This window comes from Zootoca vivipara, chromosome 15 (assembly GCF_965207765.1).
Source record: "Zootoca vivipara chromosome 15, rZooViv2.hap1.1, whole genome shotgun sequence".
In the NCBI taxonomy this organism is placed as follows: Eukaryota; Metazoa; Chordata; class Lepidosauria; order Squamata; family Lacertidae; genus Zootoca; species Zootoca vivipara.
In genome coordinates this window covers 28898555-28923563 of record NC_142598.1, presented here as the reverse complement: position 1 = coordinate 28923563, position 25009 = coordinate 28898555, and the positions used below count along the sequence as shown (strand labels likewise).

General features: G+C 44.6%; 1 long non-coding RNA gene across 1 annotated transcript in view; it reads right to left on the bottom strand.

Moving 5' to 3' along the window:
• The window catches only part of LOC148683431 (uncharacterized), a 110224-nt gene that overhangs the window by 18188 nt on the left and 67027 nt on the right, over positions 1-25009 (bottom strand). The window contains exon 3 of the long non-coding RNA XR_015947178.1: positions 8496-8562. This is a non-coding gene — a long non-coding RNA (uncharacterized LOC148683431). The remainder of the gene's footprint in view (positions 1-8495; positions 8563-25009) is intronic.

The following is a 25009-nucleotide window of genomic DNA, read 5'->3' as shown; positions in this document are numbered from 1 at the left end:
AAACCCCTTCAGTAGGGCTTACTTCTAGGTAAGTGCTGGCTACAGCCATGGTCAGATACAATAATCCAAGCCAGAAACAGTGCCCAATTAAGAACTAGAGATGCAGAAATGTTGACGGTATTGTTGAAGTCTGGGAGGAGAATTGAAATATATGCAGTATCTATTTTTTATCAACTATAAACTATACAAGTCCTAAACGTTAACAAAATGGAATGTATCAGACGAAACTTACCGCAAAATATTAGTGTTTTTTTGAAATACATGTATACTGTTTTTTTAAGAAAGAAAGAAAATCTTTACAACAGATATAGCTCCGCCCCCCCCAAAAAAAGAGAATTAGAAGTGGGGAAATAAACAGATTAAAACGGTGGGGAAATAAACAGATTAAAACAGTGGAGAAAACAATCTCAAAGGAACAAGCAGAACTCTTGAAGGCAATGGCTCTCCTCTGGCATTCAGAATTAGAATGCCTCAAAGATGCCATGTAACTACCATGCCTAAAATATTCCTTGATAGATGATTGTGAGGATTTATTATTTATACCCCGCCCATCTGGCTGGGTTTCCCCAGCCACTCTGGGCAGCTCTCAACAGAACATTAAAAACAAAAGAAAACATCAAACATTAAAAACTTCCCTAAACAGGGCTGCCTCCAGATGTCTTCTGAAAGTCACATAGTTGTTTGTTTCTTTGACTTCTGATGGGAGGGCGTTCCACAGGGTGGGTGCCACCACCGAGAAGGCCCTCTGCCTGATTCCCTGTAACTTCACTTCCTGCAGAAGGCCCTCGGAGCTGGACCTCGGGAGTGGAGATGCTCCTCCTCCATGATTTTGCCTAATCACATTAAAAATAAAAAAAGCTGTCTAGGTGAGTGGCCATTACCATATTTTCTTCCATAGTTATGAAATGCTACATCCCACTTCTTTCTTGAACCTCCTGCCTTCCTGCTTCAGTGAACAACCCCCAAGTGCTAATTATTATGGCAGAAAGAAATACAAAGCGCTGAGCGTTGTGCTATCTTGGAGCCCCTGTTTTTAGCGGTTCTTGTTTTTATCTGCAAGCTGCCTTTAGTTGCTGGCACCTGTCTGTCTCAGTCATGGGGAAAGGTGGCGTATAAATAAATATATAATACAGTGGTACCTCTACTTACGAATTTAATGCGTTCTGAACACACATTTGTAAGTCGAAAAAATTTGTAAGTCGAATCCCATAGGAATGCATTGGGAGAAAAAAATCGTAAGTAGAAGCAACCCTATCTAAAAATTCGTAAGTAGAAAAAATCCTATCTAAACCGCATCCAAGATGGCGGACGGAGCTCCATTCGTAAGTAGAAACATTCGTAAGTAGAGTTATTCGTAAGTAGAGGTACCACTGTAGTGGCATGGAAGGGAGATAAGTTGTTGGCAGTAAATGTAGTTATTAGGCCACGAAAGCAAGTTGAGTCCTGTGAGAGAAAGGACAGCCCTTCCCCCCCCCCCTCGAAGTTAGCGGAGGAAGGTTTATCCATGGGATTGAATGATATTAATGAGAACCAGCAGAGAGAGCTTTTAAATACATACTTGAGAGAATGAAGAAGGGGTGCTGTTGCACGAACCGCTGCACTCTCACTTCAATTATTAATAGAAGCTCTTTTTAGAAAGGAAAAACCTCTCCTTTGTCCCTCTCTCCCCCTCAAGTCTAGGAGACTAGTCGGAGAGTCATTGCTCTGCTTAAGATTACAATTGGACAGCTACTCACTGTGTGTATCTGAGCATTCAGCAAGGCATTTAGAAAGCCACCGGTCCCTTTCCTGCCAGGATGCATGAAAGAGTTGGAGAACACAAGCAATGCTAAGTGACGGGTGGAATCTGACCAAGTTTGAGAGTGTCATTCTAATTCATTGGTCTTCTTCTAGCAGGTTGGGACCAGTAATTGACTCTAATATCAGGTGAGTCACATCAGGAGAACCATTGCCATTTTTGACTCGTGCTTAGGTTTTTTTTTTAAAAAAGAAGAGTGCAGAGTCTCTGGCCCGCTGCCTACATAATGTTCGCTCTAGGCAATCGGGCAACGCTATGCTTGCTCTGATACTTAACTGTTGTTAGTACTGACCATGGTTCCTTGCTTTAACCTTGATTCAAATATCAAATGAATATAGAGGGACATCTCTCTCTTGCAAGGAGAGAAGCAGGGAACCGGTATGAACCATACGCCCATCAGTATCTCCAGTGTAATGGCGCCCATTAATGTCCATTGTCGTCCTGGACATCTTCAGGTAACCATCAAACCCTTTAGATTTGCAGATACCTTCTTTTATATTTTGCCTAATTTTTAATGGGATGTATGGCAACTCCTCGCTTTAACAGTCTATACATTATTGTATGTAAATAAACAAACAAATCTAGCATCAAGCAAAAATGAACTCTGGGGACTGTCCTGTTCTATTTTTCAGCATCTCCTTTATGCAAGCAAATCCACTAATAAGCAACAGGATGATCGCACCATAAATTCACCTCTCTCTAGGCAGGAGATTAGTTATTTGATTAGTTGGAGGTGGTTTCTTAACAAATCCAAAAAGTGAAGGTGGGAGCACTTTATATTAAAGAGTATGGAGCATAGTTTAAAGAATTTGATCAGCTGTACAATTTTTCATGTGCTAAGCAATTATATGTTAGACTTCATTCACGCCTTGAATTGCAAGCACGGCTGCTAGCATTTACAGGAAGCTTAAATTATTCTTGAAGAACAGTTTAATTTGGTGTGTTCTGAGTTATTTCTTTCCACTACATTGTTACAGCCTCAATCTGCATAGCTTAAATGAATAATGCTTAGCTCTTTGTAGACATCTGTCTGTTGCAAAGCTATCTAGATAAACTGTACTATTTTGAAGGCTATTCGCTTTGGGGGAGGCATGCAATATCACACCCATGTCTATATGGAAATTGCTTTGAGAGTTTTCTCCATGAATCACATGGAATGAGGCAGTCTTTCCCCCTTCAAGAAAGCTTCTCGGCAGAAGGCACTGATGCTTTCGTTATAGGCGATGGCCTTTTTATACGCCCAGGCTTTTTAATTGTCTTTTATTGTGCATGGATAGCTCAGTTGGTTAGAGCATGCTGCTGATAAGGCCAAGGTTGCAGGTTTGGTCCTTGTATGGGACAGCTGCATATTCCCACATTGCAGGGGGTTAGACTAGATGATCCTCAGGGTCCCTTCCAACTCTATAATTCTATGTTTAATTTTGGCTGGATCTTTCCCAAGGTGTTGACATAGACTTCTGAGAAAGACGGTTTGATCTTTTCCTGCTCCATTTCTTTTCACTTGCTTTTAAATTATTTTTATGTTCTGTCGTTAATTTGCTCGTCGCTTTCAGTATTTTTTTAATAGGAAAGCAGTCTAAATTTTAGCAACAAAATGACACTTTAGAGGCAATTGCCAGACAATCTTTCATTTACATAAAACCTAGTTAACTACTACAACGGTTTGTTCCTAGCAGTATAATGCTTCACGCAAAAGAGCTGTCCGTGGTGCTGGAGTCCCAAATTCCATCAGGCCCAGCCAGCATGGCCAATGGTTAGGAATGCTTAGAGGTATTGTCCAGCAGCATTTTTTGGGGCCACAGATTTCTCCGCTCCTGCTTCAGAATGTACTGGGTCAGTACAATATGCAGAAGTGGCATGTTCCCTTGCTTTGGGTCAGGCATCGGTCAGCAATTAAAAACAGCAGAGCTCTGGAAGTCAGTAAAGTTAACTCTTTATTCAAAGTGCAACAGAAGCACTCCGGCCTAGTGGTCCCAGCAAGCCTTCACTACAGGTCTTCCCTTGTGAGGCAGGTGCGAGGAGACTGAAGGTGCCCATTCATGCTACTCTTCCCCCAGGTCCTTTCCAGGCAGTCTCAAACTGTGCCTGCACACAACTGAATTCTATTCAGCCTGCTTCATTTCCCTGCATGTCCTAGGAGACCAAGGGGGAGAGGAGCTGAGCACAGACGGAGGGCAAGACTCCCTGGCCTCTGCAGCATCCTGCCTCTCTGTCTCTTGGTCCCACACCTCTCCCTTCTGCCTTGGAGTCTGAACTGTCCTCTGCTCCAGACTCTTCCTGCTCACTAAACCCTGTTACTTCCCTTGTGTATGACCCTTCCTCCTTGCAGTCTGCTGTTCCTCCCTCTTCTCCTTTTGACCACTCATCAATGTCCCTGGCTCCAAGCTGTCTTCTCAGGGGGCTCCGTTGGGGGTTTCCCAGCTGGCACTTCCCACCACTCTTCTGCACTTGCTCAGAAAACTTGCAAATGTCCAACTGTCTGAATATTAAACCAAATCCAAATGAATTTTTTCTCTCTCTACTTCCTTCCCATTCTCCAACTGGCCTGGAGACTTTATTCATCATGCACTCAAGAAGTTGAAGGTTTAGAGAAGCAAGGCATCCACACCTTGGTGGCATGTCGTCCATGACCTAAGCTCCAGATTTCATCCCCAGGCAATATGTATCCCACCTTCTGGCTTACAGACATCTAAGGGACAAACTACACACAGTACCCTGGAGATCCTGATTAACTCTTCGGATATTTTTCATTTTCATTTAAAATAGGAACAGCGGGCTTTGAATCTGATCAGATCACAGGTGTTGGTGGGGGATGTGGGGGTTTAACTCTTTCCCACTGTATTCTCTTTGCTTTTAAATCAAAACAGCTTTTATTTTATCCCTTCTGTGGGTGGTGTGGCAGGTGGCTACTGGGGGGGGATAACTTTTTTTGGGTGGTGACACTACAGTTATGCAGCAGCTCCCCACAGCAGCTTCCACACCAGCGTTGAGATCAGTGCCAGGCCTTTTTAATTTTCCCAGGCTTGTTAATCTCTTCCGGCTCTAAATGGCTTCTGCTATTATTTTTATCTTATTTTATATATTTTCTTGTTGATCAGTTTCACTGTATGTGTTTTTTTCAAGTTTGTTTTTATTCTGATGGTAAGCCTGAGAACATGGTTTTTGTGGAAGCACATGCACACTGAAAATGAACAAATAGCATGCTTCTGTTCTCACATCTAAACGGCATGGACATGTATTATTGTTGGCAGAGGGCCAGCACCAGGGGTGGGCACCGCCATGGCATCTGCCAAGGTCCCTACCTCAACAGTGGGGCCACTGCTAACCACCAGGCACCCCTGGCCCTATTGCTGTTGCTCCTTCCCACTGACACCCTTCACTGTCTCTTTTTCAACATCCCACAGGAAGAAGGTTAGAAAGCAAGTCACTGCCTGATCATGTGCTTGCTTCCTACTTTGGTTGGTCATAGGGATTGGGTCATAGGAAAAGGAAGAGTAAATGGATGGTGGTGGTAAGAAAGAAAGGAGTCTACTGATGGCTTCAAAGTGTTGGTGCTGACATTAAAAGCCTTAAATGGCCTCGGAACTGTATACCTGAAGGCCGTGCTTTTTTTCTAGGTGAAACTCGGAAAATTTGAATATCGTCAAAAAGTGCATTTATTTCAGTAATGCAACTTAAAAGGTGAAACCAATATATGAGATAGATGCATGACATGCAAAGCAAGATACGTCAAGCCTTTATTTGTTGTAATTGCAATAATTTGTCGTTGGCGGGTCAAATATGAATGGAATGTAATTAATGAAATGTAATAGCAATGTTTATTTTTGTATTATTGTAACTATTTGTTTTATTACTGTGGAATTTCCAAAAGAAAGCATTTGTAAAAATTAAAAGAAAAAGAAAAAATAATAAGTTGCATTACTGAAATAAATGCACTTTTTGATGATATTCTAATTTTCCGAGTTTCACCTGTAGGTGCCGGTACTCACCATGAAGTTACAGTAAGTGCCACTGTTTAACAACAACAAAAAGAGATGCTGATTCTGCATACCCTTCAGTACCCCCAGGGGGAAAGCACTGCCTGAAGGAACATCTCCACTCCCATCGTTCAGCCCAGACACTGAGGTCCACCTCTGAGTGTCTTCTGGCGGTTCCCTCACTGCAAGAAGTGAAGCTACAGGGAACCAGGCAGAGGGCCTTCTCGGCAGTACGCCCTCCCATCAGATGTCAAGGAGATAAAGAACTACACAACTTTTAGAAGACATCTGAAGGCAGCCCTGTATTGGGAAGTTTTAAATGTTTGATGGAGCCAGCACTGGTTTGGCATGTGTCTTTTAGCAACAGCCTTCTCTAGCCTGATGCCTTCCAGAAGTTGCTGGACTTCAAGTCCCATCAGCCCCAGCCAGTCAGGGATGATGGGAGTTGCAGCCCAGCACCTGGAGGTCTAAAACATGTGAAAGGATAGGACCTCCATTTCTGAGTATTTTAAAGGGGCTCTCCAGATTTGACAAGAGGTCCTTCTTTTGTATTTGGGTACCTGTACATGAATACAGGGACCCAGGTGGCGCTGTGGTTAAACCACTGAGCCTAGGGCTTGCTGATCAGAAGGTCGGCGGTTCGAATCCCTGTGACGGGGTGAGCTCCCGTTGCTTGGTCCCAGCTCCTGCCAACCTAGCAGTTCGAAAGCATGTCAAAATGCAAGTAGATAAATAGGAACCGCTACAGCGGGAAGGTAAACGGCGTTTCCGTGTGCTGCTCTGGTTTGCCAGAAGCAGCTTTGTCATGCTGGCCACATGAACTGGAAGCTATACGCCGGCTCCCTCGGCCAATAATGCGAGATGAGCGCGCAACCCCAGAGTCGGTCACGACTGGACCTAATGGTCAGGGGTCCCTTTACCTTTTTACCTTTTACATGAATACAAACGTTACAGTGATAATCAGCCCAGAATCAACTTGACCCCCTACTACCTGTATTGTATTCCTACTGTTGACAATGAGAGGGAGAACTGTTGCATAAGTAGTTCTGGGATAGACGTTTAATACACTGGCTGCCATTTTCAGAGACTGTTTCTGGAGTTAAGAGAGGAGAAACTTTAAGCAGTGAGCTATGGGGTTTCTCGCCACTTAAATCACTTGGTAATTCATCAGGCATCCGAGCTAATGAACGGGGGCAGGCTGAGTGATTGCCTGTTAACTACAAGGCACTTACAATCTGTCCCAGGAATGGCTGCATGACAGAGATGAAGGTCTTCCTTTAGCATAGTTAGGCTGATTAATAATATTGTGAGGGTGTCTAGCCGTAGAGTATCTAGGATCGAGTGGTAATCGCACCTTGTTCCTGTTTGTGCCATTTACATTTTGATTAGTTACTTATCAGATGCTGCCATTGTTTGTAGAAGGGTTTGTGGAGATCGGGTAGCTTAAACGGCTGTTCCAAATTGTGCATGCATACAGAGTACAAATGATAACCAGTGCCAAAATGTTTAATAATGTGCTCTAGACATGACACTTAGGCTTAATCCAGCTGGTAGAGTTCACCAAACCAAAGACCCACAAACCATGTATGGCAGCTCAAATCTCTCTATTTCTGATTGGTGTTACTGTCACGTTTTCTGGTCTGTGTCACTTTCAAGTGTTTTTACCCATAAATTCACACCATCCTGTTTCAGAATTTATCTTCAAATTCCTTTTTGTTTTTTAAATCTGCACAAAAAACTTAACACATGTAAATACTGGTCAATGAAAACTTATGCCATAGTACATTCATTAAAAGACAACAAACAATGATTAGCACACAAGATTTGTGGGATGTAATCCATTGGTACAGTCAAATGCAACATTCCTTATTTCCCTAGAAATTTATCCATGAAAGAGCCGAGTCATGCAGCCATTTTCTCAGTCTCTTGCAGTTTGTCTTTCTGTTGTCTTGTTCTCTCTTTTGCTGCCATGCTGCTCTCCTGCAGCCAATTTGTTGTGTTAATATCATTTTGCTGTCTGCTGGCTCTCAGCCAGCAGCACATGAGTTCAGTCTCCATATGAGATGAACTCACAATTTATTGTGTAACTACTAAGAAAAGCCTGCCTTTCAGGGATCAAATTGTGAACTGAAATGTGAGTAAACTTTGTTACTTTACTCAGAAAGACTCTTGTGTCTTTATTCTTTTAGGAGGGATTAAAGAGGACACCAGGAAATAATCTTAACTAAGAGATTCAAACGAATCTGGAAACTAGCTTTCAGCTATATTGAGGGAAATCTGCTTTGATACATCATTTACTAGCGTGAGTGAAGGAAGGATAATACTTATTCAATGTATCCTTTCCTACTGTCCTTAACATTCCCAGAAGATTGGTATAATTTATCGACCAATGACATTGCTAGAAGGATTTCCTTTCTGACAGATAAATGACCACCCAGAACTTTTTCATGTATATGTGATTTTACATTATTTTATTTTGCTTTGAGCTTTTAGATTTTGTAATTGGTGTTTTTTTGTTTTGATACTGGTCATCGGCTGTTAATAAAACGACTTATTAGTCATTAGTTGGAGGGACCTAAAAACTGGCTTATGCTGAGTCAGGTCATTGCTCCATCTAGCTCAGTATTCTCTACAAAGATTTACAATGGCTATCCAGCATTTCAGAGAGGGTTAGGTTCTACCAGAAAAGAAGTTATTTGCACTGTTGTATAGGTACTTACCAGCCTACCAGTCTGGCCTCAGCCCTTCTCGGAATCTTCACTATTCTGTCTCATCATTCTGGGAACTCTGACGAGGACAGAAAGAACTTCAAGCAAACTCAAAGAAACGATTCCCTCCCCACTGCCAATTCTGTTCACTTAAAACTCCTTGAGGGACCATTTGAATGTTATACTTCCCATGTAGGAAGAATTGCATCTGTCACAGGATAGCAGATGGAAGACTCCCTTTCCCCATATGTAAGCAATCAGTCATCATTGCTTACCGTATCCGCATGCTACTTATCAGTGGAAATCAAACTAGGCTGAGCTAGGTTTAACGCATCTTTTGGCAGCTGAAACTTATTGTTTGAATTAGATCCTCATAGATTTAGTTGTGGGCTTTCAATTTTGTGTGTGATTCTTCTTGTGTAGGGTATCTAATCCTGATTAAAAGAATTCTTAGAAGAAGAGGAGCCTGCCTCTGGACTTGCTCTCTGCCAGTCTTAAATTGCAGCCTGGATCGCTTAACCTTGCATTGTCTTTTCACCTCTTTTATCTCGGCCAGACTCAATCTATTATACAGTTAACTTGAACAGCAAAGTTCAACTACTTATCAATAAAGTCGATGACGGATTTATGTGAAAGTTTGTATTGGATTAGGGTTTAGCTGACGGAATCCCCACACCGCCTAATGTGTGCTGAGGTCAGAAAAGGCAGGTGTTATTTTTATCCCCCAGACATGGAGGTAGGTATATCATCAAAAGTTGCCTGGAACGTCTGCTATAAAACAATGAAATGCGCAGAGCTGTGTGCTTCAGCGTGTATGTCACTGCTGGGCAATGGTTTCATTTAGTGTATCCCTTATAGCCTGTTTGTTGCCATACTTTTCTGCTATCACCTAGATGAGTTGTGTTTGGGGCAGACCTTTCCCAAATTGAGATACATTGAACTTTTGACCAGTGGATCCCTGACAATCTGATTACCTGATCCTTCCCTTATTCAAGTTGAGCGAGTCTGTGTGGGTGCGCCTGGTCGTGCCCCATCTCAAAAATGTGGCCAGGGCCATGGCCTCCCTATGTCTGTCTTATCAGGATTCAGCCTCCGTTTATTAGCCCTTCTCTGGCTCCATTTCAACACCTGGTTGGGCAAGACTGCTATCGAAGAACTACTCCCAGTCAATGTGGACCGCACTCAGCTAGATGAAAAGTGTCTGATTCTGTATAAGCTTCCTGTTCCTATGTACAAGCACCCTCTTCTTGCTTCTAATGAATCACCTCTAGACATTGCTTCGTGATAATTGCTGCTGTGACTACCTCTTGGTCTGCCAATCAAAAGGACAGAAGCATAATGGGGGACCCAAGCACTAACTGCCGCAAACAAAAGCACTTAATGTAGTCTGGTCAGAAAGAGAAAATTGCTCCAGGTGCCACTGAGTGTTAGAGTCACAGTTCTCATCTGAAAAGTGTGATGCTGCTCAATTAGCTCAATGCAAATCGAGTATCTCGTTTTCTGGCACACTCCTTGACTTTCATGAATGGACAGCAAATTGTTGATAGGTCACTCCTCTTCGCAACCATGCAGAGCAAGCACAAAGGAATGGCTGCTAAAACAATTTGCTGTTTCGGTCTCTGCGGCTGACCTGTTGCTGTTCATGGTCCCAGCTCTTGAAAAAGCTGCGCCACGAAAGGAAGAACTCGTGCCAAGTTTAATTGTAATCGCTGAAGTTCCGTCTGGCTCAAACTGTCAATCACTTCTGAGCAACACAACTCTAATTGGCTTAACTGAATGGCTGAGGACAGAACCAAAAAACAACAACAACACAACTGCCTTATTGTTCAATATATTTCTTTATAGATCATTGTACTTTTATTCTCTGTTACAGACATCAGCTGTGGTGGTGGGAATGTGAAACAGGTCTGCCATTTTGAGCAGAAGGCCTGTGCTGTTGTTGTTTTGATCAAAAAAAGAAAGTACAATGATCTATACCAGGCATCCCCAAACTTCGGCCTGCCAGATGTTTTGGACTACAATTCCCATCTTCCCCGACCACTGGCCCTGTTAGCTAGGGATCATGGGAGTTGTAGGCCAAAACATCTGGAGAGCAGCAGTTTGGGGATGCCTGATCTATACCATATACCAGCCTCACCTTACACCAGTCTTTCCCAACCTGGTGCCTTCTAGGTGTTTTGTACTATAACCCCCACCATCGCTGATCACTGGCCATCCTGACTGTGTCCCAAAAGCATCAGGAGATACTCAGATGACGAAGTCAACTCTGCACCATTGCTGGCCGGGAAATGCATTTCATTACTACATCAATACATTGAGTCTGTTGAACTAGATCAGGCATAGGCAAACTCCAGATGTTTGGGACTACAATTCCCATCATCCCTAGCTAACAGGACCAGTTGTCAGGGATGATGGGAATTGTAGTCCTAAACATCTGGAGGGCCGGAGTTTGCCTATGCCTGAAATAGGTATTATGGAGATAAAAAAGGAAAGTTGATATGCAGATATAACTTTGGCAGCAGACCAGGATTCTTTGTTACCTATAGTTCTCTACTCCTCTTCTCCACTTCTCAAAATCAGAAGGCATCCATTGTACATATTTGCCACAGCATCACTTCTCCCCTTTCTGCCTCACATCTCTGGGACAACTCCCTTCACCACTAACTATTAAACTGCCATTTTGTCATTATTTTTCAGTATGTTCTGATACCTTCTCTCTAGCTCTTCTGTGGACCTTACAAGAGCACTCTGCTACCTCAAGTAAACTATTTAAAGTTACTCGCATGGTGTTCCTGAGTGCTTTAAAAATGTGCTAGTTTCCAAGCCAGCCTGCAACACAGACAGCAAAGAACAGAGCCCGAGCTGCAATGAGAAATGGCTCCAGTAGCACATTTGAGCTAGCTTTCCCCCAATCGTTCATGATCCAGAAGGACCTTTTCCTCTGAAGATGGGGAAATGGTCTGCAAAATGTGTCCTGACCAAACACAGTAACATAGTTTTAATCAAAAGTGACAGTTACTAAGGGTAACTACTGAAGGCAATTGTGGCATCCTCCCTTAATTGAGATGGAGACCTCAGGAGGCCTGGTACCAAATTAGTATGCTCATGCCTGCTCTGGATCCAGCTACTGTTTTAAATCCTAGGCTTGTATCCAGTGGTGACCCTCACCAGGCCCAGACAGAGGGGGAGCCATATGGGCCACTTGGCCTGGGTCTCCGATTCCAAAGGGGGCCTCGGTCAGCATATTCACCATCAGTAAAATGAAATATTTTCCGTTTTCTCTTTGTATGCAGATACGGTTCAAGCCTTGAAATAAAATTATTTGTCAGCATAACTTTTGTGAAAATCTCTATATATAAAAATGTAAACTGGCCATGTCCGTTAGTATCCATGTTTCACCAAAACCGCTTGACCAATTGCATTCAAATTTTGACACAATGCCGCATGCAAATATGAGAGCAAGCCCATACCGTTTTCAAAGACAGATGTCACACCTGTGCCGGGTAAAACCCCGTGTTTCAAAACACACCACTCAGACAAAAATACATGCTGGGAAAAGAACCAGGTTGCAAACCAGCACCCTCTAGCGGCACCTTCCCTTTCATCCTCTCACCAGCACCTCAGCTCCCGTTTACATACTAGGCCGAAGCCTTTACAGACTAGGCCGAATGGAGGTACTGGCTCGCCTGGGTGGGGGTTTGGGAGAGGAGGGGATGGGATAGGTCAGGACACGGTGGGACCAGTCACAGGGATGAGCTGGGGGGTGGGGGGAACAGAGGGCGTGATACGTCATGGGTCAGGACAGGGTGGGGGGAATCACAGGGACAAGGCGGGGGGAGAGGGATGGGATACATCATGGATCAACACAGGGTGAGGGCAGTCTCAGGGATTAGCCACAGCAATGCGTAGCAGGGACAGCTAGTTAATTATATACTTATTTATAAGACTTCAGTGATCCCCGGGGTAAAAAAAAGGGGGGGCCACATTATCTAACTGGCCCGGGCCTCTGCCTTGCTCTGCAAGGGCCTGACCCTCACACTAATGGAAAGCTATTTGATCCAGGAGAGATTTATGTTAGCAGAACCTCCTCCCATCAACCCTCCACAGCAGATTCCATGGCGTTCCAACAACTCTTGGGCAGATTTTACAGGGGTTGTAGGAGGAGGGAAAATAACCAAAAACTTGCCTTACTCATACTTCCCATTCCACTTGCAGAATCCTCTACAGCAGGCTTCCTCAAACTTTGCCCTCCAGATGTTTTTGGCCTACAACTCCCATGGTCCCTAGCTAGCAGGACCAGTGGTCAGGGATGATGGGAATTGTAGTCTCAAAACATCTGGAGGGCCGAGTTTGAGGAAGCATGTTCTACAGGATCAAAGAGCCACATCACCGCAATGAACACAATTGGATACAATGCACAATTTCCAAGCACCCAGTGTTTCACCCCAAAGTTACCAAGTAAAATTCCTTGGGCCAGATTCAACTAAACAGTTTTCCTAGCAGGAGCTAGCACACTGAGTCCCTCTAGCACAGGCATCCCCAAACTGCGGCCCTCCAGATGTTTTGGCCTACAACTCCCATGATCCCTAGCTAACAGGACCAGTGGTTGGGGAAGATGGGAATTGAAGTTCAAAACATCTGGAGGGCCGAAGTTTGGGGATGCCTGCTCTAGCACAACGGGGCTTTCCAATCTCTCCTCCCCCCATCTGCCCTTTCAGTCAGCATTAGTGGGGGGGGGGTGTCAGGAGAGTCCCCAGACCAGCATGTGGAGGGGAGGGGAGTTCATTGTGCTGCTGGAACAATTGCAATAGCGCAATGTTGAATTCCAGCCTTTGTTCATAATTTTTGCTTATTGACGTCTAGCAAATTATTGTGCAGATTGCTTTAGCGTCTTTCTGCTTAGTGAATGATTTCATCCTCTGCGGTGAGGCAGACAGCCTACTAATAATATTTTTTAAAGATGGTTGCACTCTGAGTCAGTAGGCAGCCATAGATAGGTAGGAATGTCGTAGGACGTAGGAGGTTGTTTTGAAATGGATGGAGATGCCAAGGATTATATCTCGCTTCAAGGGCAACCGTTTGGTACAGGGAAATATCAATTAAAGCTGAAATGGCTGCTCAGCTGATTGTTTTGAACACATGGGCTCCTTGTAGACGACAGTAATGCCCAATATGAGCGTAATATTCCTGGAGTGGCACCATTAAGATGATATGCATCCTTGAACGGAATTTCACAGTGGAGTAATAGCTATAGTGGAGCTATATAGCACAGAGGTAGCATTTGCATCTTCTTATGCATTGTGCAAGGTGCAGACCTTTAAAATATTATAATTGTTTGGTATTACGGAGAAGAGGCATAGCCAGGTTAATGAATGGGACCATGTTCTGGGAAATGTGGCTCTGCCCCAGATACCTCATGGGGCTTTTATCTAGCCCCTCAAAAATACAAGTGCACAGCACAATTTAAAGTGAAAAGATTCCTTTTGGAATCATTTAACCTTTTATGCCCCAACCTCTTGGGCATTTAATAGTTGTGTGGAACAGGAATTTCAGCAAGTGTACATGACTGCTGAAGGGAAAGGGCTCCTGTCCTCTTCTGAATGTGGCCCCCCTATTTATAGAACCAGTGCTTTTTTTTCTTTAAAATAATTTTTTTAGGGGTACTCTCATTTCCTACTCATATTGAAATAGGTAAAGGTAAAGGGACCCCTGACCATTAGGTCCAGTCGTGACCGACTCTGGGGTTGCACGCTCATCTCGCATTATTGGCTGAAGGAGCCGGCGTACAGGTTCCAGGTCATGTGGCCAGCATGACAAAGCCGCTTCTGGCGAACCAGAGCAGCACACGGAAACGCCGTTTACCTTCCCGCTGTAGTGGTACCTATTTATCTACTTGCACTTTGACGTGCTTTCGAACTGCTAGGTTGGCAGGAGATGGGACCAAGCAACGGGAGCTCACCCCGTCACAGGGATTCGAACCGCCGACCTTCTGATCAGCGAGCCCTAGGCTCAGTGGTTTAACCACAGCGCCACCTGGGTCCTCCATATTGAAATACTGCCCCTCAATAAGGCCAAACTTACGATTCACAAAATGTTTAGGGGTATGCATACCCCTGTGTCCCCCCCCCCCAGAAAAAAAGCACTGTATAAAACTACAGTCAGACCTCGGTTTAAGTAAGCCTCGGTTTGAATACTTTCAGTTTAAGTACTCCGCGGACCCGTCTGGAATGGATTAATCCACTTTCCATTACTTTCAATGGGATGGTTCGCTTCAGGTTAAGTACAGACTTCCGGAACCAATTGTGTACTCAAACCAAGGTACCACTCTATGCAATTTCTGACTCTTCCGTCTGCAAGGATTTTCCCCTTGTTTAGCAAATCTATAGGGCTTGGATTAGGCAAAGTGATGTGGTTGCTCCAGACAGCAGGTGCAGCCTGGAGGTGGCAGTGAGGTGTTGGGGGGGGGGGTATAAAAAGAACTTTCCGTTTTTCACGATCCTGCAAGAAACGCCATTCAGAAGTGACACTAAATATGGAATGATGTTGGCATGAGCTACTCCTGGTTGAAGCAGTATTGTTGCTGCTGCAGCACTTTATTCCTGCTTTGTGTCATGAGGGGTCTGTGGGAGTTCTCACAGCAGATATAACCTCAGGGTGCTGAGCTTGCATTGGCAGAGCCAGCCCCTCCCCCTGGCCCCTGTTTTGTGAACACAGCTAAGGACTCCTACTCAAACACAATTGAATGAAATTCAATCAGGGTAGACTTTCCACCTAGTTCTCTAGCCTGTGGGAATGCTTTTCGCCTCTTTTAACGGCATAACTGGTATGGACATTTGCCTCTATGGCCTTGCAACACAAGAAGACCATTTGTCTACTGAATGCTGCAGAGCTGTGGGATTTCAGGAATAGTCCCCTGCTCCATTCTTATTTCTTGTACAATTCACTGAACCAAGAGTACAGCACTGTCGTTTAATCTAGTGTAGAATGTAGCCCAGTTTAAATGCGGTTCCATCAGGCTCCGTGGCTATACATACAAAATTAACTTTAGGGCTTTGCGCTAGCTGTGAGATTAATTGCAAATTAGGCCTTTGCATTGTGTCCGTCTTGAGCTGAAAGGGACGATGATTGTAAAGGAAAACGGGCTGCAGTCGCCATATACTGCATGCAAGGTTATGTAGCTGCAAGAAAACAACGCTTAGCCCCTGAGAAAGAAACTTGGTCGTATTACAAGATTCCATTATAGGGGTGTTTTTTTTTTCCATGACACATAACAATTCTTTTATCACCCTTGTTAGCATTGCAAACCCTTGCAGTTACAGTTCTTGTCAGATGCTGTGGCTGGGACATAATAGAATAGTAATAGCCCTCTTATCCAATTTTACATTAAGACAGGCCTCACTTTGGGGAAGAATTTTAAGTGCACGTACTTAAATTTCAGCCAGATATGAAATAGCGCTTTTGAGTGCCTTCTTGATTAGGGATGCTGTCGGGGATGGTTTGTAGTTCATTAGTAGGTTTTCAGGAGGAACTAGGTGACCTCTGTATGCACCTGCCTGCTTTCAGTTGTGCATTTGAATTGAGTTCTGCGGATCGCTAGAAAAGGGAGAGATAGGTCGCTTGTTAGAACTGAGAATGAAATGACATGAATCGCAGCGAAAAAACAGCGCAAGACTGGAAAGAGAAAATAGGAAAATCCACTCCTTCCTTCGCATGGTGTGGAGAAATTGGATCAGACAAGGGAGATGGTTTTATCCCTCTCTCACAAAACTAGAACTAGAGGCCTTCCAGTGATGCTGAATGTTGAGGGATTCGGGATAAAAAGATTCAGACAAGATGAAAGAATTTAGTTCTTCGTTCTGTGCACAGTTGAACTATGGCATTCACTGCCACAAGTAGTGATGGCCACCAACCTGGCTTGCTTTAAAAGAGGGTTGTTATTCATTCATTCATTCATTCATTTTCCACCCATCTGGCTGGGTTGTTCGCAGCTGCTCCCAACAGAAGATTAAAAACACTATAAAGCATCAAACATTAAAAACTTCTCTAAACAGGGCTGCCTTCAGATGTCTTCTAAAAGTCAGATAGTTGCTTATTTCCTTGACATCTGGTGGGAGGGCGTTCCACAGGGCAGGTGCCACTACCGAGAAGGCTCTCTGCGTGGTTCAGGGGACAAGGCTATGAACATCCGCTAGCCACAAGGATTATGCTCTGCCTCCCCTGTAGGAGGCAGTTTTCTTCTAAACACAACTTGCTGGGGATTGCAAGTGGGAAGAGTCCTTTTTGCACATGGGTCCTGCTTGCTGGCTTCCAAAAGGCACTTGACTGTGGGTACCGGATGCTGAACCAGGTGGGCCTTCAGCCCGATGCAGAAGGACTCTTCTTGTGCATACTGTATGTTCAGAGGCACAAGTTGCTAAGGGTTGTCATGATCCAGGCTCCGACTGTCCATTCTAAGGCAAGAGGAAAAGCTGCAAGGGGAATGGGTCTCTCTGCTAGCCATCAGGCAAGGGCTTGTTCCACCTGCCTCTAATAAGGTTAGAGCCTAATTTATGTGTATGAATCCCCTTGGTCAGTTTCATTGGCTTTCATGCTTTTATATTGCTTTATCGATCTTAGGCTGTACTTTTGTTTTAATGTAAATTGTTTTTATATTGTACATAGTGTATACTGCTGAAATATTTTTGACATATTAAGTGGTTTGGAAATGCCTTTAAATACTAAATTGAACGAATAAATAAAGATATTAAAATAAATAAATCTGCAGGTTGGAGTACAATTGAAGCCGGCTGGATCTTTAGTCACAAATTCCACATACAGAATATGCATCAGGTTATAGGGAAAATCATATTTGGTTCAGGTGCTCCCTCCAGCAACCTCCTAGCCCAAATCAATCGCATACAGAAGCCTCGAGCACAGTTGATTTGTGTGCATACCTGTTGGATTTGTATATGTATATTTAAACATTTTTTTTAACGAAAACAAGAATAACAATTGCATGCTGTACCAATTTGGATGCCCGTATTTTGGAAACAGGGACACGGCAACCCCCAGTCATCCGGAGAAAGATGTGCTAAATATTATAACTTAGCCAAGATGAACTTCATTGAACAACATTAATTTCAGTTTCTTGTCTTTCTTTTCTTCATCATTAATTTTGTTTTTGTGGAACTCGAGCGTGGCTAACTTTCAGGTACTGGGCCAATACAGTATTCTGTCTCCCAACCGCAACATATTTGATCTATCTTTAAATAATGCATCTTCCCTCCATTCCCATCCTCTGTCTATCTCCATTGAAAGCTCTAATGAGACGCAACATGTTTTCCTAAACAGAGTTTGAAACCTACAGTTAAAAGCTGAAAGGGAGATGTCCCCAGGCTGGTGAGCAATTTCCATAATCTCTAGCGTACAGGCATTCCTGTAGCTGCACCTGCTTACGTTACACCTGTTTGGAGCTATAAGCAGATCTAGCACGTCTTTAACCAAAGCTTCATTAAAGTATTATGTTGTATACAAAATATTTTCTTCCTGGGGAACGCTGGGCAAGAGCCAAGGAAAGATGTTGCAGAGAGATGTATAGGAACATGCACGCACGCACACACGCATATGCATAATTATGTAGGCAAGAAAGAGAACCTTATCATCTGGTAATGCCACCAACTCACCTGCGCTTGTTAATTGCTCTGTTTGTGCAAGAATGGAAATCTGCTCATCAGAGAGGGATTCTTTCTTTCTTTCTGAGAGACCCACAAAGAGGCAGTAGTCTGAAATCTGTCATCTGTGACAGACAGGAGAAATATTGTGCCAGCATTGTATTGGCAAGGCTTACAATAGCTTATAATTTGTTTGGTCTTCTTCTTCTTCTTCTTCTTCTTCTTCTTCTTCTTCTTCTTCTTCTTCTTCTTCTTCTTCTTCACTAAACTAGTATGTCAGCCACATTTTTATGCTTGCTCATAGCTGTCAAAATGAAATGAAAGAAGGACAAAGGAAAAATTTACCTCTTCCTGAAACTTCCTTCCCCTTTCTGGTCTAGCACTAACATTGGTCCATAGAAGGGCTGGGGACTCAACTCAGCTACACTGACAAAGAAAAAGCACTTTATATGTGTTGTATATGCATTATAGCACTGTGACACCAGATGGAGCTGTGGTGTTCTGTTTTTGCCAACCCGATTTCTCATACAAAGTTTACAACGCTTTTAACTGAAACACTTCTTTGAAGTGTCTAGATCCAGCCCAGATTTCCCACCAACTGAACAAATCTCCCCTAAATTCCCTAAAGAAATTCTCCACTAAATATGAAACAAGAAGTACTTGCCTGAAAAATTCTTCTCCGACTCGGATTAAAATCCATACTGGGGAAGAATTCAAGCCTTCTCTCCTCCCAACCTGCCAAGCCCCGCATTGCCTTTTCTTTTCTTTTTGCTGCTCCAGCATTCTCTCCCCCCTCTCTCCCCATGCCTGACATTCTCTGGCATGTCAAGCAAAGCATGCTGAAAAATGTGCCTTTTCCAGTGCTAGCAAGCCATGTTAGTAACTGCTGGAAAACTACATTACCAAGTGCTTTTTGTACCTGGCATACAGCCATATTAGCATGCCAGACATTAGCAAGGGGAGTGGGAAAGAGCTATCCCTCTCATTATGGATTCCACCATGGGAGCCGACATAAGTACAGGGCACAGAGGATCTTGATGATGGGCCAGGTTGGTTTGTGTTGGGTGAGAAGAGTGTTTGGTGCCTATGGGCACATAGAAGGAGGGACTGGAACCTGTTGTGATCCAAACATCAGCAACCGGCTCTGAAATACACTTGGGGGAGAAGGTTCAAAAGAGCCAAGGTATGTTCCAAGATTAATAGGAACATTTTAGTTCTTTAGAGCCCAGTTCCATGCCTGAGGACCCCTTGATATCTGGCCCACCTATTTTTGTCAGATGTTGGAGAGGTTATGCCCCCTGTGATGAAGGTCTCTGTAACTTGCCTTTAAGATGAACTGTTAGTAAACATGCATTTCAGAGCCAGAGGGAGAAGAGAAAATACTGTAGAGGAGTCCCACTTCATGGGGGCACGGGAGAGATGCTCTTGGACATAGGCACAGGGACACACTTGCCGAAGCTGTATTTGTGCTGCTGGTTACCTCACTATATATAAAAGAAGCCTTTTAAAAGAAAGCCTGAACTATTTCTATAGTTTTGCATGACAAGTGAAATTATTTTCCTTAATGTTTTGCATAAGAGAGGCTGATCTCTCTCAACCTCCACCCACACCAGTCAGAAGATCAGCTATGTTTGCAATCCTACGGATGGTTTTAGCTTCTCCCTGGATGAAAGAGAAGGAGAGAAGAGAGACCAGAAAGATCAAGATGTGAAGGGAGGGATGTTGAGTGAGCTGCTTGTCATGTTCAGCTGCACGGCTGTGATCTGAATTGAGATTGTGCAGCATGCTGGTGCTTGTGTTGGGTTGATGCTGGGGGCTGGCATGGCCAAGCCGGAGGCCAAGGGTGGTAGGAGGAGCAGGAAAACACTGAGTAGAAATCTAGGTGCATGTTTTTTCGTGCTCTTTCTCCCTTCCGTCCTGCCTCCTGCTGCTTTTTTGTGCCAAACGGGGAAAGACCAGCAGAACTGTGCAACAACAGTCACTTATGCAGCTAAGCTAGGGATGGCCCAAGTTATTCACCTAAACAATGCTCTCCCCTCCCCATACACACCTAAATCTCCACTCACTTTCTCCCAGTCCTCACTCTGCCCTCCCCAAATGATCTTCCTGTCTTCCAGCAATAGGAAACCATGAGAACACACAAGCTCCACATGAGCTTTCTCTCACTCTCATAAGCAACCCTGTCCCCCCAAAAAGGTAGGTAAAGGACCCCTGGACGGTTAAGGTGATGCTCATCTCGCTTTCAGGCCGAGGGAGCTGGCGTTTGTCCACAGACAGCTTTTCAGGTCATGTGGCCAACATGACTAAACTGCTTCTGGCGCAACAGAACACCTTGACAGAAACCAGAGTGCATGGAAACACCGTTTACCTTCCCGCCGCAGAGGTACCTATTTATCTACTTGCACTGGTGTGCTTTTGAACTGCTAGGTTGGCAGGAGCTGGGACAGAGCAACGGGAGCTCACCCTGTCGCGGGGATTCGAACTGCCGACCTTCTGCTCGCTAAGCCCAAGAGGCTCAGTTGTTTAGACCACAACGCCACCCGCAGTAGGTGTGCACTGTTCAGACTGCACCTCTTATTTTAAAAAAAACCCAGAGTAAACTAAGAGTGCTAGCAGTGGCTCGGCCTACAGGCCCACAACAGCCCCTCCAGTTACGGCACCAGTTCCATGAGTGGCCATAGGCGGTGAGAGGACAGCCTGTGGGAGCAGCTCACAGCAACCCACTCCTTAGATCGACCACGATAAGGGAACCTACCGCCTGAGGCAGCTGCCTTGCCCCTTGTCATGAGTGGACCGGCTCTGGAATGTGGTTCATTAAGTAACATACTTGGATATCTTCGACGTATAAAGCTTGATACCTGCCTGTAACGTTACCAGCAACTGCGTGTAGCTGTCATAAAACTACTGCCAGCCAGTATTGCCTCTTGAATGTCAAGGTAGAATGGTTGCCCAGGATGTGGTCCGTTCTTGTCAGAAAAAACAACAACCGTCTCCTTCAAGGAGTATTCATGACTTCACCCCGCTGGCTTAATTTGATGAAGCTTCTTTTCTAATGCGAATCACAAAGTGGCCTCCTTTAAGCCTGAGAAATGCTTTGGGAAATGAGCCGTCCAGTGCATCGCTTTGTTAGTCCTTGATGGAAATGGTCTCAGTGACTCCATTACTGGGATCTCCATAACGATTGTGCATAGGCAAATGCATTTGGTTGGAGATTGTTCCACGCTAGCTGGAGCCTACGAAGTATCGGGTTTTAAAGAGAGGCAATTAAGAAGCCAATTAGGTGCAGTGAATGATCGTGTGAGATCAGCATCCAAAATTAAGGAAATGGCGCTTTTGTGTAGGTATGCACAGGTGAAACTCTATGTAGCTTGTCCCTTCCCTGGTGAGCCTTTTGACCTGCAGTGATTGCTGTGAAACGGGTGTTGCGCAATTATGAGCATGAGCTCAGAAGCGCCTAGTTCAAACCTTTGCTCACTAGGGTGCTAAGTAGTAGCAAAGTTATCTGGTGCCCAAGACAGGAAAAGATGCAGGCTCCCACAATTAAACAGTGTGCTTCAACACGGTGGGTTGCATTCAGCTAAGTTTTACTTAGATTAAACCCATTTAAATGAATGGCCCTTGGCTAGTCATCTCTATTAATTTCAGTGACTTTACTGCAGCTAGAACCTATAACCCCGATTATGCATTAAGAGCTAACTCTCTCCCAGCAGAGGTGGTACATTCCAGTATCTTTCTTTCAATTGACCTTCCTTGAATAATATTTTTCCCACTCACTGGCTGGAGACTGCGATATTATGTTATCGGAGTTCTGAATTTGTTTCACTTTTACTTTTCTGTAATACAGATTTATTTTTATTTATTTTTTTAAAAAAGTATTTGTAAGTTTCCATTGTTGTAAATACATTATTTCTGGTAATGAGCATTTTTAAAAAAAAAAATGGAAGGGGGGATCACCCACCTCGATATAGGGCAAGCCAGAGTCGGGACCAAAAAACAGGTCCCAACTGGAGGGCAAACTAGGAAGACAGACCAAGGATAGGGGAACATACGAGAATGCATAAAGACAACATTGTTTAAGCAAGACACGGCTAAAACAACAATCCTTATCCTACTCCTTCCTGCCCAGAGGGCTCTAATGTCCAACATGGGTCAGCGGAATCACCCCAGGGCCTGAAGGCTCTTCACTGCAAAAGCTGCCAGCTGCAGTTCAGTAGTTCACCATATGGGGCAGCCACATGCAGATTCCAGGAGCTCCTGGGGCCATGTTTCAAGCTGAGATACTCTGCACCAAGGGATGCCAAGGAAGCCCCAAAATGATTGTCTGGTAGCTGGTTCTAATGTGTCATTTCAAAACTCAGGCTGTTTCCAGGTAGCTAGCTAGTGCCATTGTTTTATTGATGAGCTTGACTTCTCCAGAAGAAACATTTTTAGCACAGTTCTGCGGTAGACTGAATAAAGTTCGCTTCTTCAAACCTCAGGCTTCTGTTACAGCCACTTCCATGAGTACACCAGTCTCACGGGAATCTACTAGTATGGCCTTCCAGGAATTTTTTGAAATACTTACTGTGAAGCATAGATGTCCTGGGGAAATATATGTTTCATGGTTAGTATTTCAGAAATTGGCAGGCTATGTCAGAAGACACTGTGAAAGTGGGGCTTTCATTTTAACTCATTTTAACTCCCTGCCATACTATGGAATGCTTGTTTGGTAAATGATAGCCTCCCCCCACCCCCACCCTGGTCCAATGTAGAGATCCGGCGTAAGGCTGTACTTTCTGATTCTGTGCTTCTGTCTCTGACCACTGCCGTGCCAAGCTCTGGCCCTGACCTGGAGACAGAATCTTCAGAGGATGAACCAGACTCCCCACAGGCCGAAGAGCCGGGGCAGCAGGCAAGGTCCCCTGGAAGCAGCAACGAGAATCCCATTGAGTGACCCTCCTCCAGGAGATCTCCTGAAGAAGCCTTGGTGCTGTCAGAGGAGAAGCTACTCCTTTCAGCCCATGAGAACTGCAGCACCAGAAACTTCCAGGTCCAAGCCAAAGGGTGTCAAAACAGTATGCACCTATGGAGTTGTCGTACCACTTGAGAGCAAGCAATTTCTGAAGCGACACCATTCCCAGCAGCTGCACTTGGGAGCAGGGCCATCTTAAGCGCCCCTGGCGCTGTGGTGCGACGGATCCCTCCGGCGGCCCCCCGCCCCGTTCCCCAGCACAGCGGGCGGGCGGGCGCAACGCAGCTACCACAGGCACTGCTGCGCAGCGGGCGGGCAGGCACAGCGCGGTTGCCGTGGGCGCAGCTGCGTGGCGGACCGGCCGGCCAGCGGGCGGGCGCAGCTCGCGGCGCCCCCCTGGTGGGCCGGCGCCGTGGTGCCCTGCGCTACCCAGCCTGGCCGTAGGGCCGGCCCTGCTTGGGAGGCCAGAATGCATAAGGCCTCTCTGTTGCACCTTCCAGTTGCTGGAAACAACACAGCTCTCCTGAACCTCCTCTCCCTGCCTTATGTTTGGACTTCCTGCGGTATTGACCTTGCACAGCTTATCTTTGGATTAACTCTGGACCTGGACAGATTCCCTGTGGCTTGAGCTTGATTTGTTTGGACTGTGCTGCACAATCGCCCTTGGTGAGTGTTTAAGGTAGGACGCGTAGACCTCCAGGGACTGGAATCCCAACCTCTGAGGGCCCTTGCTGAAGTATGACGTTTCTCAGTCTAAGCCCTTCCTGGCTTGCTCGGAGGGAGCATATCTAAGGACAACAGACTGCGAAGAAGAAAGAAGCCAATCTCATAGGGTTCCCCTGCTCCTTTCAAAGACAGATTTTGCTGCAATGCTCCGCGGACACGCAAGCATTCGTTATTGGTTTTGATGAATCTCGGTAGTGGTAGCTGAAGGCCTTCTGCTTCCTCTCAGTGACATGACGTGGATTCAGCTGAAGGCTCCTGACTAGATAATATTAACTACTACTGAAGCGTCTGCTTTCTGGTGGGATCTACTAGTGCATTTGTCTTAATTATTAATGTAAACGCCTACTGAAGAAGAATACATCTTTTATTAACGATGAGAAATTTGGGAATTCCTTTTGGCAACTAGCTGTTCATTCATTGCAAGGTCGGGAATCAACTTTGCATCAAATTCTACATTTATTTTTTCCCTCCCAATGACAGCAAACCATGTATTTTAAATTGATGTCCAACTCTCTCTCTTTTTGGGGGGAGGGGGGAATCTACCATGAGTGTCTGTAAAGAAAACATGGTTACAAATTGGCTGTGTACCAATGGCTCACAAATCAATGTGCTCTGAGGGCCACTGTTGCGCTTCCATTTAACCCATTCCCTACTATTCCTTGTTCTTTTACGTACTCCTTCCTTTCTGCCCTCCACAACCCCATCTCAGGCATCTTGCAGGTTTGTCTGCTCATCATCGAAACCCTGAGAAGAGATTTGGTGGATTGAACCAAAATTCCATCTAATCCAGTCCAAACATCCGGTCACCAATAGTACTAAGCCAGATACCACCCAGAAGGCCATAGGTAGGACATGAAAGCAACAGTTTTATCAAAGTGAGAGGCCCAGAAACCATCTGCTGTTGTTAAATACTGTAAAACAATTATATATAAATGAAGCCTCCCCTGTTGTTTCTCACCAGTGTCAGCTGCAGCTCTCCGGCATGCAGCCTCTAAACATGAGTGATAATGCCTAACAGCCATTGATAGACCAGTCTTCCATATATCTACTTTTTTAAAAAAAAATGAGGACCAAACTAAATATGAAGTCGACATAAATTATCAAACGTCCCATGACCCACAACCCCCGCAAGATAAAAGAAACCACATGAGGTCCCAGATTCAATCAATGAATTCAGAAATTCCTTGTCTGAATTTCCC